We start from the raw sequence: 6,000 nt of genomic DNA, 5'->3' as shown, positions 1-6,000 counted from the left end.
CATACCCGACATGCTTTCTTTCCCCCCGCCAAGGCTAGCTGTGGTGCTTCATGTTCTCTCCCATGGCCCCGGCTAGCACTCTCTGTCCACAGGAATGTGCCAGGGATGGGGAATGATCCTCCCCTGCAGAGCTGTGGGAATGACTGGCAGCCTCATCATTTCAGTAAAAAATTCAAGGTGGGGGGAAATGGTGGCCTATAAGCAGCTCAGGCTTCGCAGCCCTTTCCAAGGCTGTGGCACACAAGTCCCGTGATCCTTGCACAAATCGGGCATGGCACTCTTTGGGAGGAATAGAAAGTTTGTTCCTGTCTTTGTCAATGGCAAAGTTCTCACTGACTTTGTCAAGGAGGACCAGGCTCCTGCAAGAAATGCCTTGCTTGGCCTTTGTTTGTTGCTAGCTTATTCTAGGTCACGTTAACCTCCTATTCTACACACCCTCCAATTAGTCCTAATATTGAAGGCTGGCTCTAATAGTGGTTTAGCTTCCAGGCTTCTGCGAAGGTTGAGAAATGTATGCAGCAGGTATAAATAAGTGAGTGCTCTCCCATGTCTTCCTCTCTCTGCAGCTGGTGCTATACCAATAGACTGAGCACCACTTGTCTCCTTCCAAAGCATTTCCACTGATGAAATGGTCCACCAGACTTCAGGTCTACATAGCCAAGGCTCTTTCCCAATCCAGGATATTTATAAATATCCCCAATACTGCAAAGTCAAATGGCACTATTTATTTGTATTACCCTTCCTTGAAGGAATGAATTTTGGAAACAACGGTGCCCTGGAAAAAGATGGTGCTTAGTATCCATGCTGACCCCTTACACACTCTGAGCATAAACATTGTGGGAGGGAGTATGGGTGGGAATCAGCTAGCAAGTCCTGCTTGCAGAAGCCAGTGCATGGGCTCCTATTAGTGCAATGGGTTTTGCTCTCCCTTACCTCCCCACTGCAAGCTGGCATGTGAGAATCATCCGAACAGTGCACAAGGGCAGGAGCTGAAGTGTTTGTTTTGACAGAACAATTGCCATGGTTGCTACATTGAATTTCTCCCTATGCCTCAGACTCCCAGTGGTTGGAAATCACAGGTGGGGGAGGGTATTGTTGTGCCGCTCGGGTTCAACTTGCAGGCTTCCCATGGCCATCTGGTTGGCGACTGTGAGAAAAGGATGCTAGACTAGATGCTAGACTGTGGAACACTCTCCCCAGGGAAGTTCACCTGGCGCCTTCATGATACACCTTTAGGCACCAGGCAAAAACATTCCTTTTAAACCAGGCCTTTGGTTGAGCTGATCAACATCACATACCCTTTTAAAATGTGGCTCTTTTGTGGGGAGTATTATTGGGTTATTGCTTTTATTTTTGTTTTATATACTGTGATCTTTTTATGTGAACCATCCTGAGACCTCCAAGTATAGGGCAGTATATAAATTCAAATAATAATAATAATAATTAGATGGGCCTTTGGCTGGACCCAACAGGGTTCTGACTTTGCTGCTGTTGTGTGCCTCCTTTCTCTGTCCTGATATGTGATACAGATTCAGTCGGATGGAGGTCAGGTGAGCGGTACAGACCTACCACACCGTCCAATGCTGCCTAAACAGTTTGAGGATCAAGTTTTTTGAAGAATCATTTGAACCTGTATGTACCTGCCAGTGCCTGGAGATTGGCTCTGGAGGTTAGGCTCACTGGCATGCCTTTATGATCAGTTAGATAGGAAGGCTTAAGGGACAGAGCCTTCTCAGTAGTGACCCCTCGTCTATGAAGTCCATCTCAGGGGATGTTCAGTTGGCCTCTTCAGTCTTGGTATTTCAATCTTGGTGTTCAAAAAGAATTCAAATGCCTCTCTGTTCCAAGTGACTTGGGATTCTCAAATGTTGTAATTTTTGAAATGTTATAGTGTTTCCATTTTGTGCTTTATGTTGTTGTTTATAGTTATTCATACTGTTGAACATTGCCTTGAGAAGACTTTGTCTGGAGAGGCGGCCTAAATGTGCTTAAAAACAAACAAACAAATAAATAAATAAATATAGATTGAATGTGAACGTCATCAAAAATCAATAGGACTTACTTAAGAGACAATGCATTAAGAATGGGAGAATTTCTGGTTCAGAAATCTAACATGTGAAACAAAGGTCACCCCATTTCCGCTTAGAACATGCACATTGTTCCCTTTATGCTCCCTTCAAACATTTTCTCACCCCTTGTTTTCTAGTTTGGTGTGCTCCCATTTTGTAACTGGTCTAATTTCTTGAATTATTGAAGCCTATCACACAATGAGGGGCAATGACTGGGTAGAGGCTCAGGCAGACCCATTCCCAACTAAGGATGGGGAGGGTGGAAATTCAATTCAGTTTGCATTTAAGGCAGGACCTACCTAATTCACATTTTCCGAAACAATATACAAACCGAAATACATCCAACCATCTCTGAATTTTGCAGTGCTGTTCTCCAGTCAAATAAACACTTATCCTAAAGTGCACATAAAAATGCATCTCTTGGGAAAATAACATTTTTAAAAAATGCTTTATCCTGGGGGATATTGCTTTGGAAGACAGTGCATATTAGGTGAAATTGCGCAGGAAAAATGGGTAGAGCAGGAGAGATTCACTGATGAATTTTCACAAGGACTAATAATAAAGAAAAAAGCCTCAGCAAGCTCAAACTGATGTGGAAATTTAGAACCTAAGGCTGGAAAAATGTGAAGGTGAGGGGGAGATGAAATTTACAGATTCACCCATCCCTGTTCTCAGGTAACTAAAAATGCCAGTGTGTTTCCCCTGTAGCGAAGCCGGCTCTTGCCAGATGGTTCCGCTTATCCCTGTGTGCTATCGGTGAATCCACGTCATCTTCTTCCCAACCTTGTTACCCAGGAACAGCCAACCTGTGGAGAAAAACCAGGGTCAGGAGGAGGGGCCAGAGGAGAAGAGACAACACGATCCGCAGGGGCCAGGCGACGGGAGGGGTTGTCTCGTTCCACTGAATGTCAAGGGAGGAAAGGAGAGGGAGGAGGAGGAGGAGGAAGGGGAGAGAGAGAAAAAAAAGAAAAGCAACACTGTCTCTCTCTCTCTAAGCCACCTAGTAAACCGGCAAGCTGGTTACCGGCCAGGTCTTCAGGAAACCCCCTCATAAAAAGTAGGCAGAGCTGCTAGTTTATGGTGATGAGAGGCCGGGGAGTTTGCCTTTTACTTCTGGGATGAGCAATGCAGAGGCTCTGGGAGGGAGTCATGGGGGGGGAGGAAAGAGAGAAGTGGAGCAACAGCAATAGCCAGTCTGGTATTGTCTTTGCACAGAGCTGTGCCGAAGTGGCAGAGGAGGGGTTAAAAAGGTGAAGGCCACAGGCCTGAGAGTGAGGAACAGAAAGAGGGAGGGGTGCGCGGAGTGAGTGTGCCTGAGTGTGTGCTTGCGGGAGAGAGAGAGAACAGAACATCCTGTACCTTCGAGCATTAAAAACGGCCCTGTGAGGGCGGTGGGGGTGGGCGCAGGAAGACAGGAGCTGTCTTTAGGGAATAGCTGCACAGAAGAAGTGGGAGGCCTCCGTCTGTGTGTGTCGAAAGGGAGGCTGCCGGGCCGGGCGAGTTGGGAATAGCAGAGAGAGAGAGCAATGACCTCCGCAAGGTCAGCCCCCTCGCCTGCCATCGTCCAGGCCTCCGCCTGCAGCTAGAGCCACCGGAGGCCATTCCAGAAATGGGAACTTGGTCCCAGTGTGAGGGAAGGGCCACCAGTTGGTGGCAGAGCAGCTGCATGCAGAAAGCCCCGTGGCCAGTCGCTGGCACCTCTGTAGGGTGGGGCATGTGCCCTGTCTGAAATGCCAGAGAGCCACTGCCAGTCAGTGTTGACCAGGTGCATGGAGCCTTTTTTGGACAGGTACAGACACACTCTTTCTCTCTGTCATGTGCACACATATTCCTCATTCGTTTCATTTATTATATTTCTGTGCAGCTTTTCACTCTCATGAACCACATAGCAGCATCCATACAACAAAGAGCAAGAAGAAGAAGAGTTTGGATTTGATATCCCGCTTTATCACTACCCAAAGGAGTCTCAAAGCGGCTAACATTCTCCTTTCCATTCCTCCCCCACAACAAACACTTTGTGAGTGGGGCTGAGAGACTTCAAAGAAGTGTGACTGGCCCAAGGTCACCCAGCAGCTGCATGTGGAGGAGCGGAGACGCGAACCTGGTTCACCAGATTACGAGTCTATTGCTCTTAACCACCACACCACACTGGCTCTCGTAATAGGACATCACAATCGCAACATAAATCATATAAAGTAACTAACAAATCGCTAGGAAAGCAATTGCAAAATCATCAGTAAAACAACCAGCTCCTGTAAAACACTATTAACAAAACAACTGTAAAAAAACAGGCTAGACAACCACAAGAAAAGTCATATTAAGAAACTTGCAAAGCATTACGGCACTAAACAACATTAACAACCCAAAACAAGCTAAGCACTGTTGAATTCACTCTCTCTCTCTCCAAACCCCCATGACTCACAGCTCCTCCCTCCCTATCTTCCGTCTAGGCAAGTGAGAAGGGGCTGGCCAAGGGCACAGTCCAGCCTGGCAAAAACACTCAAGGAGGATGTGAAGCAGAGTCAGAAGGGGATGTGACTGGCTGAGGAGGAGGTATGGCCTCTGGAGAACACCACAGGTCAGATAGAGAGGCCTGGGGGACTGCATTTGACCCTCCAGGTCTGAGCTTCTCCACCCCTGTTGTAGACAATGCTGAAGTAGGTGGAAGCAGGGTCTGGCTCAGTATAAGGCAGCTTCAGGTGATCGATCCACCTGTGGGAAGAGTGAGTACATGTGCAGAGAGCAGTTTCAGAAGCAACCCCAGGAGGCTTTGCTGACAAACCGCTGTTCATTAGTTGTTTAGAGCTGTTCGCAGACGCCTACATTTCTACAGTTCCCAGCACCCTTAACAAACTATACTTCCCAGGATTCTTTGGGGGACGCCATGACAGCCAAAATGGCACAAGAGTGCTTTAAATATATGAAATGCAGATAAAAAAAAAAATGTTGAGTTAGATCCAGACTTAAGTTAGTTGAAATCAAGTGGTGTTAATTTAAGTCACGACTAACTTATTCCATTGATTTCAAGGGGACCTGCGTTCAGCCTACTTGCTCCAACCTAATGGACCCTTAAAAAAAAAGTATTGCCTGATTAATCTGGGATGTATCTTTAGCCAATTAAAACAGGTTTTTAATTGATCAATCCAACAAATTAACTCATTAAAGCACCCCCAATCTGATGCCCTCCAGATGTGGGGAGTTGTAATCCAAAACATCAGGAGGGCATCAGGTTGGAGAAGACTGCATCAAAGGTTACAGTCCTGCTGTTAATGACTGTCCATATTGGGGTATCTTATCATGCATCTCTCTGTAGTCATAAGCACAATTTCACAGGCATTCTGTTCTGGTTATCGTCAAGTGTGGAGTATCTCTTGTAGAGCTATGCACGGCCTGTGAAATCTAGTGGAGATTTCAACATGCAGCAGAGGGTGCATTTTGCCGAACATACTTTCAAGTGTGTGTGTATGTGTGTGCGCACCTGTGAGTTCAGGGGCACCTTGAGGTTTTCCTCTCATGCCCATGAAACCTCTGAGCTCCCACACAGACTGGCCCCTTGGCCAGTAGGTGGTGAAGGTGGCTACCTTTATGCCCTTTCAAAAGTTGAGAGAGCTGAAGGTGGAAGTTTCAAAAGGGACACTCTTTCCAACTTCCTCTTTCAGCTCTATGCGCTTTTCAAGACTCAGATCAATTCTACTGGAACTGACTTTAACCCAAGTCCCTTGGAGAAGCAAAATGTGTCTGCATGTATTCTTCTGTCTGTCTACGTTAGGGGACAGTTGTGACCAGAGGGGATGATACCTCACTCAAAAACATGTAATGTAAATCCATTAATTAGGTGTGCTGTAATCTATTTATAATCTCTGAACAAATTACATAGAGATTTAGTATAAAATGAGAATGGAAAATATATGCGCTTTTATTGTTGTTTTTT

The sequence above is a fragment of the Podarcis gaigeae genome, assembly GCF_964106915.1.
Source record: "Podarcis gaigeae genome assembly, chromosome: 6".
Classification (NCBI taxonomy): domain Eukaryota; kingdom Metazoa; phylum Chordata; class Lepidosauria; order Squamata; family Lacertidae; genus Podarcis; species Podarcis gaigeae.
Note: the sequence above shows the minus strand (reverse complement) of the source record.